The sequence below is a fragment of the Pteropus alecto genome, unplaced genomic scaffold, assembly GCF_000325575.1.
Source record: "Pteropus alecto unplaced genomic scaffold, ASM32557v1 scaffold86, whole genome shotgun sequence".
Taxonomy (NCBI): Eukaryota; Metazoa; Chordata; class Mammalia; order Chiroptera; family Pteropodidae; genus Pteropus; species Pteropus alecto.
Genome location: NW_006442109.1, coordinates 16729323 through 16744785, shown reverse-complemented (window position 1 = coordinate 16744785; position 15463 = coordinate 16729323). Strand labels below are relative to the sequence as shown.

The window sequence follows — 15463 nt, the reverse complement described above, 5'->3', positions numbered from 1 at the left end:
ACCACAATGAGATACCATCTCACACCTGTTAGAATAGCTATAATCAACAGGACAAGTAATAACAAATGTTGGAGAAGATGTGGAGAAAAAGGAACCGAAGTGTCCTACGATGGATGATTAGCTAAAGAAGCTGGGTACATATATACAATGGAATATTACTCAGCCATAAGAAGAGATGAAATAATGCCATTTGCAACAACATGGATGGACCTCGAGATAATCATGCTAAGCAAAATAAGCCAGACAGAACAAGTTGGAAATCATTTGATATCACTTATATATGGGATATAAACCTAAAAGCAACAAATGAGCAGGACAAACAGAGACTCATGGACATGGACTATAGGTTAGTGGTTACTAGAACACTATGGACTAGTGGTTACTAGTGGGGTGGGGGAGGTAGACAGGGTAAAGGGGGTCAAATATAGGGTTTAGAGGAGGAAGGTGAAGAGGGTAAAGGGGATCAAATATATGGTAGCTGAAGGAAACTGGACTTTGGGTGGTAAACACACAATAGAATATACAGATGTCAAATGATAATGTACACCTAAAAATTATATAATTGTATTAACTAATGTTACGCCAATAAACTTAATTTAAAAAATATATGCATCTCTATGTTCATTGCAGTATTATTTACAATAGCCAAGATACAGAAGCAACCTAAGTGTCCAACAATAGGTGAATGGACAAAGAATATGGTATATATACTCAATGGACTATTACTCAGCCATAAAAAAAGAACGAAATCTTGACATTTGTGAAAACATGGATATGCCTAGAGGGTATTATCCTGAGTGAATAAGTGAGAGAGAGAAAGACAAAGACTGTATGATTTCACTTATATGTGGAATCTAAAACATAAAACAAACAAACAAAACAAAACAGAGATAAACTCACAGATACAGAGAACAAACTGATGGTTGCCAGAGGGGAGTAGGTGGGAGATGGGCAAAAAATGTCAAGAGGATTAAGAAGTACAAACTTCCAGCTATAGAATAAATCATAGGGATGTAATGTACAGCATAGAAAATACAGTCGATAATGTCATAATAACTTTGTACAGCAGCAGCAGGTTACTAGACTTATCATAGTGATCACTTCATAAGGTATATGAATGTCTACTCCCTATGTTGTACACCTGAAACTAATATAATACTGTATGTCAAATATAATTTTAAAACAAATAAATGTTTTTTAAAAGGGCAGACCAAAAATCTAAGAAAACTTTATTATTTCAACAGAGAAAACCAAATTCTAGTTTTGCATCAGTGTACTTTTGATATTATAATTCATTTTGTAAAAAAAAAACCCAACCCTATAAATATATCTATCCAATCTTAGCTACTCTTGACCATATGAGACAAGATTCCTTTTCCAAGATTACTTTCCTACAAACCTTCTACAACTTTTTATATCCATTCTTTTTTTGGTCCTATATTTTCCTCTTTTATTTTAGGACAAAATTACTCTCCTGTTCTCTTTACAAAAACCCATTCTACATAATTCGTATACTTTTCCTTATCAAAATACATTCTACTTTCCTTGCATGCTTTTCATACAAAGTTGTTTCCTTTCACCCTTATTGTTTCTAGTAGTTTTGTTTACATATATTGATTATAATTTTTAACCATTAGTAAACTTTATAATAGAAAACAATTGTGAATTGTCTGTTATAAACCAGCATTCTGTGACTGATTAGCAAATTTTGTGAATATACCATCTCATAATTTTATAGGTATATGCTTCCTGATAGTAGTTTTTCAATGTGTCAGAAAGAGTATGCTTATTAACTTACTCAATTATATTTAGGCTCTCTGTATCATGTAAAAATAAGAAGCCAATTTGTGCTTAGTAATTTAAGGTTTAATAGTTCTGCTTATTTAGAAATGATCTACATATTTAATGACTATCTACTAATTAACTCAGAATAACTCTAAGGTTGCAAGTTACCAAAAAGATTTTAGAAACTATTTTTAGGCAGATATATTTCAAAATTAAAAGAAAGTAGCCATCATCTCAACTTGTTTTCTTGTTAACTATTTTATCGGCACATGCATGTTAGGCAAGCAACAAAAAAATTACAAAAGCAAAGAAACCTTAAAAAAGTTAAATACAAAATGTATGCTGATATTAAACTTAATGCTGATAATTCAAAAGACATAGCTATTTTTATTAGACCAACAATATTAAACTAGACTTTTTTTTTACCATGATTTTCCCAAATCACATAACTTGAAAAGCATTTGGATCAGTTTCTATATTTTGGGGAGTTTTAGGAATATTTAATTTATATAAGAACTTATTTATCTGTCTTCCATAGAATAGAGCTCCTTTATGACATTTTATAAATTATTTTGGTAATACCATCTAGAGGTAGAAAAATACCACATATACATAACATACATATACAAACATATATACATAAACATTCAAATGCAAATAGAGACCTCATAGCTTTCATTCTAAAATTTTAGACATGAGTCAGATAAACACAGCAATATAAAGCTTGCTGGTTTATGTAAAATAGTTGGCTCTCATCTTGACTCCATTTTACATTTTTACCTAAATTGTGTTTCTTACGAATGGAATAAATTAAGGTTACCTGATCAAGATGAGAGCTAATGCTTTATATCAATATTTGTGGTGGAGACTTTAAAGATTTTCTTTTTCCCTGACATATAGTTTCTTTTGGGGGACCCTTAATGGGGCACAGGGCACCTAAAGTTCAAGTAACTATACGGAATTGAGGGGTTAGAGTGAGAAAAGTCTTGCAGGAATAGACAGAGATGTAGGAAGTAGGGCCTTGAAGGTATTCATATCAAAGGATCCAAGGGAGCTGAAGGGAAGACTGAAAGTGATAAAAGGAGGAAAGAGAAACAGAACAATGGTAAAGGAGAAGTCTTAGGGGAACCAGTTTGGGGAAGTCATCAAAGTTCCAAACTATCCTTTGTAAAATCATTCCAACAAGGAGAATGTGGACAGAGTTAGTGTCGTGGTAGTGGAGCACATGGTCAACAGGAGTATGAGATGAAGTTTCAGACCACTGAGAAATTGCAGGTTCTTACCACATGGTACCTTGTAAACAAAGAAGCCTTGGACGCCGACCTAACCTCCATTTGCCTGGGACTGTAACCCAGCTTCTAGAGTAGAGGCCTCTAAAAAGGCCAGGAATTTTCTACTCGAGTGTCAGGGAGTAAATCCCCACTCAAAAAGGTCCTAGACTTCCATTCAGGAAGATGCTTGCTCAAACAGGTTTTCAACCAAAGAATCCTGGGACTCTGACCCAGCCTTAGAGAGTATTCTCAGAATCTTAAGAATCAATATCTGTCCTTACCAAGCTTCAACAGACTGCCATCCAGAGCACTGGCTCAGGAGCTGGACTCACCTATGGATCCCTAATCAGTCAGGAGTGAGACAAAGGCTTCAAAAGTGTACACTTGGGGTCCTGGATGAAAGGTCCAGGTGTCCGATGATGACTTTCTCATTCATGGCATCATAGCTGTTAAAGAAAAAATTATTCAGACACTTATTAATGTGGTACAGAAGACTTTATTCGGGACTACTGAAATCACTCATTGCAGCAGGGGAGAGATTAAAACAAAGACAGCAAAGACAGCTAGGGATTCATAGCCAATGAGCAGAGTAAGGGGGTCAATGAATGGAAAATTATTCAGAACAGTAATTAAGAGTAGGGGGATTCTTATTAAACCAACTTAATAGGATTCTTGTAGGAAGGCTGCGGTGATCAGATATCGAGAGTGGGAGATGAGGAATGAGATCAGATATTGAGGGTGATCAGATACCAAGGGTAGTGGGATTCTTGCTAAACTGACTTCACAGGATTCTTGCTAAAATTGGGCTGGTTAAGCCAAAGATGGATAGAGGCCAAGATAGAGACCTAAACAAGAGGGTTCAGAGGAGCCTAAGTAAAGTTTAGTCAAGGAAAGAGTCTGTCATATCCACCACTAGTACTATATACTTTTACATAGTGATCTAGATAGGAGAAGGTAAGAGGCAGGGAGGAACGAAGATAGGAAGGAAAGAAGGAGAGGTTTTTAAAATTGCCTTCCGAAGTCAGACTATTCTGAGTGCTTCCACATATTTGTTTGACGAAGATAAATTTGATCTTTTGAAACAGCCAAGAGACATGTGGGGCCAAGTTTTAAAAATAAGAAGGGGATCAAATTGAGTAACACAGTTATGACTACAAAACAATGAGCTGGTGGTTCTCATGTAGTTTATAAATAGGGTGACCAAACTCGACCCAGTTTGCTTGGAACACTCAAACCTTGAGAACTGAAAATCTCCCTCAGTTCCAGGTAAACCAGGAAAATTACCCAAGGCTGTCTTAGTTTTCAAACTGGAATTCCCACATCCTGGGAAACCCTTCAGTCCTGAACAAACTGAGATGGTTGATCACCCTATTTGTAAAAAGAGCACTAAGGTACTTCCAAACAAGAAGTTTCAAAATCATTCTGAGTCATGGCACATAACCAACTGAGTATCTGGCTTTCAATATAAGGGTTATTTGTTTTGTTTTGTTTTTTAAAGCCACCTCATTTGTTTAGTCACATTATAGGAATGTAAATATTCACTCTGACTCCTATTTAGTTAGATGTTCATTTACTTAAATACCTTAATTCGTGTGTGTGTGTGTGTGTGTGTGTGTGTGTGTGTGTGTGTGTGTGTGTGTGTGTGGTGGGGTGGGGTAGGGGTGGGGGTCTTCCATGGGAAAACAACCTTCTTTATTCTCATCTTCTCTAAACCCTAATTCATTTACACTTTCTCTCATTTTCCCAAAGGATGTGTTATTCCTTTAGAAGGCTTTCTTTTTTGAGGGGGGCAACTAGAGATGGATAGAGGATTGGATGGCAAAATCTTGCTCAGAAAGCTCTGCTATTGCTGCTGCTGCTTTAATTAATCAATAACAGTAGTTTATCCTTTAAAAATCTATTTTACATGTTCTCCTATGTGTGTGAGGACCTCCCCCACTGAAAAAGTAGAATCCAGGCAGGCTAGGAGGGCAATATCACAGCTGGGAGCCTGGGACATGTCTGAGGTTTATTGGAGCTGAATAGGTTCAAGAGATTCAAGAGGAAGCAACTTACGGAGAAGTTGAAATAAAAAACCACTTAATGCCAAAATATCGAAATATGAGGACAAAGTTGGAAAATTGCTGAGAACAAGTAGGTTAGAAACACAGTATAGATAGAATCTAAAGAATTTTAAGGTAGTTCTTTTGACTTTTTTATAGGGTGCCAGCAGCCTCAGCCGATGGTGGTGGACATTTTAACCAGAACTTGCTCTTTTTCCACTTCACACTCCAGTAAACTGTGCTGTCCAGTTTGGGTGGCTGAAAAGCCTTAACTTGCTCAGGTGGGTTCTGAATTCAGGTGGGGGAATATCATGTGTTTGCTTCTTTAACTGGCATCCTTTCTATTGGACAGAGCTGGCTGTGGCACTGCTGGGAATCCAGAATCTTCCATAAGATTCTTGGGTTCTTCTAACTCAGTTGTCAGGATAAATTGATGGGATTCTGGGTTGCCAGCAGAGTCTCACTTAGCTGGGCTAGCAGAAGCTGGTAAAAAGAGACTTCATCTCTGCTTTTTCTAAGAAGGTAGAAGCAATCAGAAGATAACTATGACAATTTCCCATCATCACTTTTACAATTCTTGCCTTTCCTTCCTTTGTGATGGAAGAACTGTCCTGGAGTGTAAGTTCTCTCAGACATCACCACTTAAGCCCTGGATCTCCTCTCACCTATTCAAGAGCTTTGCTCTTTCCATCATCCATTCTGTCCAACATTTCCACATTTCCTCTTTCTACTGTGAAAAGTACCATCAGTATATAAACATGCTATAATATCTCCCATCTTAAAATAAATCTGTCCTCCCAAGAATCTATGCTTTCTTCCAAGTACCCCCTCCTGCTTCTCAGGTCCACTTGCATCACCATTTCCAAAATGAGTTGTCAATACTTCTCACTTCATAGTCTCTTTTTCAATCTTCTTCAATCACATTTTCTTCTCTACAACTCTACTAAAGTCATTCTTCTCAGTATCAGCTATGAGCCCCATCTCTCCAAATCCTCTGAACAATGCCTACACCTTCTCTCACTTGACCTCTCAGTAGCATTTGACTCCATCAACCAGTTGGCTTCTGGGTCAACGTATCATCTCAGTCTTCCTCCTACATTCTTAATTGGCTTCGTCTTAGTCTGCTAGCTCCTTCCTCTTATTCCCAGTTTTTAAATTTGTTAAAACCTCTCCTGTTAACTATACCTCCTCACTTTGGAGGAGATCTTATCCAGGCCCATGGCTTTAAATTCTATTTGTCAGTAACTCCCTGATTTACATATCCTCCAGACCTGACATTGCCCCTGAGCTCCAGACTTAAGAAACACAGCCTGCTGCCTATTTGACATTTCCATTAGATGTCTAATAAGCATTTCAAGCTGAACATTTTAAAAATAGAATTTGATCTTATCTCCCAAATCTGTTTCTCCCCTAGTTTCCCCACTGCAGCTACTGGCTTTACCATTCACCCATGCTATGGTTTGAATGTGTGTCCTCCCAAATGTTAAATCCTAAATCTCAAAATTGATGGTATTAGTATGTGAGGCCTTTAGGAGGGTCTTAAGTCTTGAGGATGGAGCACTCATGAATGGGATTCGTGCCTTTATAAAAGAACTCCAGAGAGCTCCCTAACTCCTTCTACCATGTGAAGATGCTGACTATGAACCAGTAAGAGGACTCTCACTAGGTGACCACCTGGCTGCATGATTTCAGACTTCCACCCACCAGATTTGTGAACAATAAATTCCTGTTGTTTGTAAGATACCCAGTACTTTGTTATAGCAGCCTGAATGGACAAAGACAATTCAGTAGCTCAGAATATAAACTTAAAGCTCATTCTTAACTATTTCATTTCTCTTATACCTACATATCATAAAAATCCAATTGTGTGGGCCTCTACCTGTGCCTGATTATAAATGATAGCTAGGACTACATGTCCTCAGAATTCCCAGCCAGATAACTTCTCAATGGTTGGCGACATTCATTTGGGTGGGCTGGGTCAGGTAGGTTAGCGGAAGGTTGGAGGAATTAAGCAACGCTCATTGGAAGACTGCATCTGCCTCTGAGAACCAAAAAAGCCTATTTCAGTTTTGAGAATGTTAGCTATTAAAACGGCCAAAGAGAAGAAATGTGTAATGAATCTTATAATAAATTTTAGGAATTATTAAATATATGTGATGAACCATTCAGGTTCTTACTCTAGAACCATGAACATTTGAAGCATAATGTAGATATCTTGGTTGTACAGAATACGGTTCAGGATTTCTTCTGTTTTCTTGGACTTGTACTTTTCAGGGTTGGCCTGCAGGTGGTGGTGTAGCCCACAGAGGACTGTATGGACAAGGGACTGATGGGATGTTAGATCCAGATAAGTACATTAGGATTTTGTCCAAGTTGATATTGCTTCCTTGATCCCAGATGTGATTCATTCAGCACAAGAATATGACTAGGACAATACACAGGCAAAAGGACACCATAATCTGCCAGACTGGCCTTTTCCCATTGGTCTCAAAGTTCTTGGAGCAGCATACCAGGATATGTACAACCTTCTCTATGTCCAAGTAGGTGACAAGAGAAAAACTGCCTCCCAGATAAGTCCCAAATGAGCTTCCCATGTGAGGTTGCTAATGCCTTTGAAGAAAGGGCATCTATCTATGAGGTAAGAGGTCAGTTCTGTCATGATGCTGGCTCTTCGGCTCAATAGAGTACGTTAGCCCCACCCCACCACATATGCCACCTCTGCTAAAGCTTGTGAATAGAACTGCTGTCCATAACTGGCTGGGCAGGAAGTCCTACATATTTGTAGTGGTGTCACAAATTCATTCACTCTGCACTTAGATATGCATAGAAAACAGCTTCTTTATTTCTCCATAACTCATCTGCTCATCCATAGGGAGCTGAACCCTAAACTTATCCCATTCAGTTAAACCTAATTCAGTTAAATAATTCAGACAACTCTTTTATGTGAATTCTCTTGGGTTTCTTTGATTAAAATGTTGTCTTTAAAACTTTTCCTCCATCTCCTTGTTCTCCTTTAAGACAACACCTGTGTGTATTGAGGTCTGTAAGAATTTCGATGACCCATAGCAGCAGAGGTGGTATTATCTAAATCATCATTGATAGATAGTGGAGTGGCTGGATTTTGTGTTCCCTGGACTGATGATGCCTGAAGTATAGTTTTTCTGGTATGGATTTTTGAAATGAAGTACTATCTCTCTGAAATTTGTGTTTCTGGCCTTCTCAAAATTCCTATTCAGCTACCTCTTTGTTTTGACCAGAGCCCTTTGATATATCTCTGCGCTCTCAAGACTATGTCTCATCAGAACACATGAGACTTGTTAGGTCACTTGTACACCCGGGCCATGGAGGCCCAGGAGAGATGGCTCAAGCTCAACTATCAACTCACCTCCTACTACACCTCCTCACCATCAGTCCTTGCCAAGACTCTGGTCTCTGACCTTGTCTCTTCTTTGTCTTTCTTATTTCTTTCATAATCCCTTAGAATTGAGAGGGGCAGACTTTAGGCAATTCATTTGTCCGTGTAATATCTCCCTTGTAGGTTACAGCAGTGAGCCTCACACCTAAGAAAAAACCTGTGATTTGAGTTCTCCCGCCCAGTTCTAGACATGCCTTAAGTCTGAATTTAGAAAATCCTTCTTGACAAAGGCTACCTTTAAGTCTTGATGTAGAATCAATGCAAAATACAATGAAAGCACCAAAGGTCAGAAATTACTTTGTTGTTCCATATCCTGCAAATAAGTTTTGCAGGATATGGCACTACATCTGAAAATACATTTGTAAACAACTACTCCTAATGTTTGTTGCCCTGGACTCCTAAGAAACTAGGTTAGTCAATAAGCCCACTCACTTCTTCAAGTGTCAGTGATAATCTCTGTTTCTCCTATGGATAGGCTACAAAGTTATGGAACCTAGTGCAAAATAGAAATTTTGAAATTTTTTTCAAAAGTTATTAAAAATTTCAAGACAGCAAAAACAGAGTATTAACCCAAGTACTGGCTTTACTGAGTATGGGGCCCAGAGTAACTGCAAGGGTCTCACACCTATAAAGCCAAGCTGGCTTTGTTCTAAGATAATCGTACCTGGAGACGGCAAAGCAGCTTTCTGCAGGTTCACTCACTGTAGGGAATTTACTCACCAGTGGTAATGCCAGGGTCCACAGCTGTGCTAGTGATGGCCAAGTTCAGATGTTAACGCAGACAGCTGCCCAGGGAATGCCTGTGGCTGAAGGCAGCCACCTTGCCAGAAAGTAGTGATAGAAAATAAGGGCCCCAAAATATTGTATTGGGAAGCCAAATGCTGGAAGGTCTGGGCATGTCAACTGCTTCCAGTTGGGTATGTTTCCATCACAGCCAGGGGCATGTGCAGTCAGGAAGGCTGAGATCTGTCAGGGCCATCATTTAGAAACTGCTGGAAAATGAAGCAAAAGCAGCACACCTAGAAACTTCAGAGAGAAGTATGTCCAGTTGTCCAGTTGTCCTACCTGCACTGTGGATGTTAACACAGCATAGCATCCAGGAGCTTGTGTACGGGGGAGATCTTGCCTGCCTCAATCTGAGAAAGGGCATGTGAGGAAAGGCCAGAACAAAGGCCATTCAGAACTTCGAAATGAATCATCATTGCCAAAGAAAAAAGAATCTACTTATAAGTTGACTAACCAGAAACCGAGGAAAAAAGATAAAATCAAAAAGATCTGAGGGGGAAGGTGAGACTTGGAACCTGTAAACATTCTGTAAGATAAGTAAACTAACTCCCACAGCTTTTTATAATGTAGCAGATTGGTACCTACCCATGAAAATGCTGGTTAAAAATGCAATGAAAAGTAAATTTTAAATAAGCAGCTAAGTTCAAAAAGAAAGAATAGTTTCAGAATGAAGAGAAACAACAACAACAAAAAAAGCCACAATGGGTTCAGTCTGAGCTGACCCTCTGATTCATTTGATGGTCTACATAGTTCTTCAAGTGCCATTATACCTCATACTGACCCCTGGCCTAGGACAGAGAAGTCCTGGCTCTGTACCTAGCCAGCTTCTTGGCCACTTTCTCTGTTCAAGTTCAAAAGCTGCATAAAGGATCTCCCCAAGCTCCCTGAAACACAGACTCTGGGGACTCCAGAGATATCCTTGGAGGAAGACCTTTGAAGAGCAATCCTGCCATGAAAAGGGAGGTGGAAAAGTCCTGCCCTGCCTCCAGCTGGGAAGGTAGTATGGAAGTCTGGAAGTTTTAACTTCTCACAGGGGACTTTTAAATTTTTAATTCCAAACCTAGGCAGACAGCAAACTTCCAGTAGAGAGGAAAAGGGAGAATAAATTTGAAAATGATATTAACCTAATAGAAAGTAGAGAAGAAAAAAAAAAATCAAAGTTAAAAGGTGGTAAAGAGAAAACACAATGTAAATAGTAGAAATAAGTCCAAATAGGTCAATAATCAAAGTATTTAAAAAATAATATATTGAACTTGCCTACTAAAAGACAGAGATTCTCAGAAAGATTTAAAAAAAAATCAACCATGTACCACTCATAAGAGACACACCTAAAACTTGATGACGGGGAGGCCATTATGTAAACAAACATAAATAAAACAGACTAGAAAAATATTAATAAAAATTAAACTCATATAACAATATCAATTTTTAAAACTTCAAGAAAAAAAGAGGGTTGTTACATAAGGATACAAAAATAAATAATTTATATTGAAGAAATACTAACTTGGAACCTCAAATATGTATGTGTTTTTGTGTATATAAATCTACAATCATAGTTGTAGAAAATGTAAACAACCCAAATTACAGGAATTATATTCTTTATGGCACACACAAAACATTTTTAAAAACTGACTATAAGTCAAAAAGTAAACTGCAAACAAATACCAATGAGCCCAAAATCACATAAAATGTTCACTGACAACAATGCAATAAAATTAGAAATCAATATAATAGTTACATTGCCCTATTCATTATTTAGAAACTTCTCAATAATAATTGAGAGAAAAATTAATGGAAATTACCAAAAGGTTAGCACTGTTCAATGAAAACACTAGTACCAAAATGTGTGGTATGCAGTTTAAGCAATATTTAGAAGGAAATGTAGAGTTTCAAATGCATATAACAGAAGAGAAAGCATATACCTGAACAGCAAATCAGAACAGAGAAAGTAGAAGGAAAGAAATAATAACAAAATGAAGAGAAATATCTGAAAGGGGAAAAAAACAATAAGGAATCGATAGTTCTTTCAGGATACTTATAAAATAGAAAAATCTGGCAAAACTGATTGAGAGAAAAAGACAAAAAAAGTGGAGGGAAAAACATGACTATGACTATAAATAGAGTCAAGATTATTAAAAGTTATACACCAATGATGAACTTTTGGAAAGAGAAATTAAGATGCCATTTACAATTTCATCGAAAACAATAAAATACCCAGTAATCAAATTAACCAAGGAGGTAAAAGAACTGTTCTGAGAAAATTATAAGTCACTGAAAAAAGAAACTGAAGAAGGTACAAATAAATGGAAGCATATACTGTGCTCATGGGTATGAAGAATCAGTATCATTAAAATGGCCAATGCAATATATAGATTCAAGGCAATCCCTATCAAAATACCAACGGCATTTTTCAGAGAGCTAGAACAAATAATTCTAAAATTTATATGGAACCATAAAAGACCCCACGGGAACTTTGAGAAAGAAGAATAAAGTTGAAGGTATCACACTACCTGTTATCAAACTATACTACAAGGCTATAGTAATCAAAACAGCATGGTACTGACATAAAAACAGCTGCATTGATCAAAGGAACAGAACAGAGAGCCCAGGAATAAATCCACAACTATACTCTCACTTAATATATGATAAAGGAGGCAAGTCTCTTCAATAAATGGTGCTGGGAAAATTGGACAGCTACATGCAAAAAAAAGAAGCTGGACCATCTTCTTACACAGTATACAAGAATAGACTGAAAATGGATTAAAGACTTAAATGTAAGACCAAAACCATAAAACTTCTAGAAGAAAACATAGGCAGTAAACTCTCTGATATTGCTAACCGTAATTTCTTGTTTTGTACAGCAAAGGAAACCACCAATAAAACAAAGAAACAACCAACTGATTGGGAGAAGATATTTGCTTATGATACATCTCATAAGATGTTAACATCTAAAATACATAAAGGACTCATACAACTCAACAGCAAAAAAATAAACAATCCTATTAACAAATAGGCAGAAGACCTGAACAGATATTTCTCCAAAGAGGAAATACAGATGGCCAATAGACATATGAAAAGATGTTCGAGGTCATTAATCAACAGAGAAATGCAAATTAAAACCACAATGAGATATCACTTCACACCTGTCAGAATGGCTACCATCAATAAATTAAAGAACAACAAGTGTTGGCAAGGATGTGGAGAAAAAGGAATTCTCAAACACTGTTGGTAGGATTGCAAATTGGTACAGCCACTATGGAAAACAGTCTGGAGGTTTCTCAAAAAATTAAAAATGGATACTTTTTGACCCAGCAATTGCCCTTCTGGGTATTTATCCAAAGAAAACCAAAACAATAATTCATAAAGATCTATGCACTCCTATGTACATGGCAGCACAATTTACAATAGCCAAGATATGGAAGCAACCTAAATACCCATTAACAGACAACTGGATAAAGAAGTTATGGTTCATATATACAATGGAATATTATTCAGCCATAAAAAAAAAAAATGAAATCTTACCATTTTCAACAACATGGATGGACCTAGAGGTTATTATGCTAACTGAATTGTCAGACAGAGAAAGATAAATACCATATGATTTCACTTGTATGTGGAATTTAAGGAACTAAAAAAACAAACGAATCAAAAACAGACTCACAAAGATAGATGAAAATCTGGGGATGGCCAGAGGAGAGAGGGACTGGAGGACTGAGAGAATGGGGAGAATGGTTAAAGAAGTACAAATTAGTAGTTGATAGATGGTCACGGAGATGGGGAGCACGGCACAGGGAATGCAGTTAACATTAATGTAATGGCTAGTTGGAGAGCCAGAGGAGAGAAAGAGCAATATAGAGGATCGTTTTATAAACTATATAAATGTCTAAGCAATGTACTGTATATTTGAAACTAATAAAATAAAATTTTTAAAAATTCAATAAAAAAAGATTATTAAAAGTACTAGAGAATACAATGAGTGTCATCACACTAATAAATTTGACAATTTAATGAAATGGACAGTTCTCTAGAAATATGTAAAGCACTAAAACTGACTTAAAAAAGAAATGGCAATCTATATATTTATTTATCCCAATTAAATGAATTGAATCTATAATTTAAAAAAATTGTACCCATTAAAAAAGCACCATACCTCGCTAGCTATTAGGGAAATGCAAATCAAAACAACAATGAGATACCATCTCACACCTGTTAGTATAGCTATAATCAACAGGACAAGTAATAACAAATGTTCGAGAGGATGTGGAGAAATAGGAACCCTCATACACTGCTGGCTGGACTGCAAATTGGTATGGCCACTATGGAAAACAGGATGGAGGTTCCTCAAAAAACTAAGAATTGATCCATCATATGATCCAGCAATTCCTCTACTGGGTATTTACCCCAAAGACTTGATAACTCATATTCGAAAAGATATTTGCACACCGATGTTCATAGCAGCATTATTCACAGTTGCCAGGACATGGAAGCAACTGAAGTGTCCTATGATAGATGATTGGCTAAAGAGGCTGTGGTACATATATACAATGGAATATTACACCATAAGAAGAGATGAAATGCTGCCATTTGTGACAACATGGATAGACCTCGAGATAATCATGCTACACGAAATAAGCCAGACAGAAAAAGTTGAAAATCACATGATATCACATATGTGGGATATAAACCTAAAAGCAACAAATGAATAGGACAAACAAACAGAGACTCATGGATATGGACAATGGACTAGTGGTTATCGGAAGGGAGGGAAGAAGGGGGAGGGGGAAAATAAAATAATAAAATGTTAAAAAAATATATGTATATATAGTATGAAAAAAAATAAACCAGCATTTTTTTAAAAAGCACTATAGCAACTAAGTGCTTACCCAAAGAGGTGAGTTCTACTAAATATTCAAAGTTTATTTTCTGTATTGGACAGACTTTTTCAGTGAAGACAAAAATAGAAAAGCTCCTTGCTTCATTTTATAAGTACATCTTTGATAGCCAAACTAACCAAAGACAACATGAGAAAAGAAAGTAGTTGGTTATCCTCACTTTCAAACACATGTATACAAATATTTTAAAATATTAGCTAATTGAATTGAGCAATGCATTAAAAACACATCACAATAGGTAAGGCACGAAGCAAATATAATAAAATGTTAACTGTAGAATCTGGGTTGTGAATAAATGGGCATTCACTGTACAGACCAACTTTTCTGTATGCTTAAATATTTTCATATTAAAACCTTGGGAATAATAAGAAATAAAATATTTGTACATCTGCAACCTCTAAAAACAGAATCCCAAGGATGGCTAAAAAGCTAACAATGTACTTATATACTCAAAATAATTTGAGGAGCTGTTTAGCAATAGATACCTACAGCAGCCATTTCCCTTCAGCTATTTACCTAAATGCTCTGCACCACCAAGGTGCTTGTTATCATCAATCTTCTGTCTTTTCTGTCCAGTCACTTCCCCACAAAGCAAAGCAGCCTGAGAATCCCTCTGATTAGAGCATTGTTCCAAACACAAATGAATTCTCATTTCCCTATTAAGACGAAGGAAAGGATATTAGCTTATACGTGACTGAAGTGAGTATATTTCAGTATTAGCAACATGAAAATCAAAGTTTCAATTGTGATATTAAAAAAAAATCTAACAATTCATCTCATTAATTAGATGAGCAGCTTATAAACATACAATTTATGGGAGGAAAAAAGAAAAACTATTAGGAAACTGGGAATGAACTACAACCTCATGTCCTGATAAAGAGTATTGTAGGACTGGGCTTGGCTGTGAGTGGCAGAAAACTCCAAACTACATAGAATTTTTTTCCCATGTAAAAGACTAGTTAGGTAGCCCAGAGCCAAGTTCCTTTTATCATTTTATTATGTTGTGTGTGATCTTTATTCCTAAAATTACTTCAAGTCCAATATGATTGCTCCAATTCCAATAATTACATCTGCATTTCAGGTTGCAGATAGGAGAAAAGAGGAAAGTGGTTATGTTTCCATTTTAGGGAATACTACTAAAATTTGCATATATGACTTTTACTTATATCCCAATGGCATCAACTAAGTTATGTACCCTCACCTAGTTGAAGGTGGTTGAGAAAGGCAGGCATTTTTCTTAACAGCCATGTCTCCAAATAAAATTTAAATTCT

General features: G+C 36.7%; 1 protein-coding gene across 3 annotated transcripts in view; it reads right to left on the bottom strand.

The window, feature by feature from the left end:
• The window catches only part of ZNF280D (zinc finger protein 280D), a 238466-nt gene that overhangs the window by 179526 nt on the left and 43477 nt on the right, over nucleotides 1-15463 (bottom strand). For 2 of the 3 annotated variants that reach the window (XM_015595951.2, XM_015595954.2), the window contains exon 2: nucleotides 3389-3502. The exons of the other annotated variant lie outside the window; for it this stretch is intronic. The gene's annotated coding sequence lies outside the window, so the exon portion shown is untranslated. The remainder of the gene's footprint in view (nucleotides 1-3388; nucleotides 3503-15463) is intronic. 3 annotated transcript variants of the gene reach the window in all.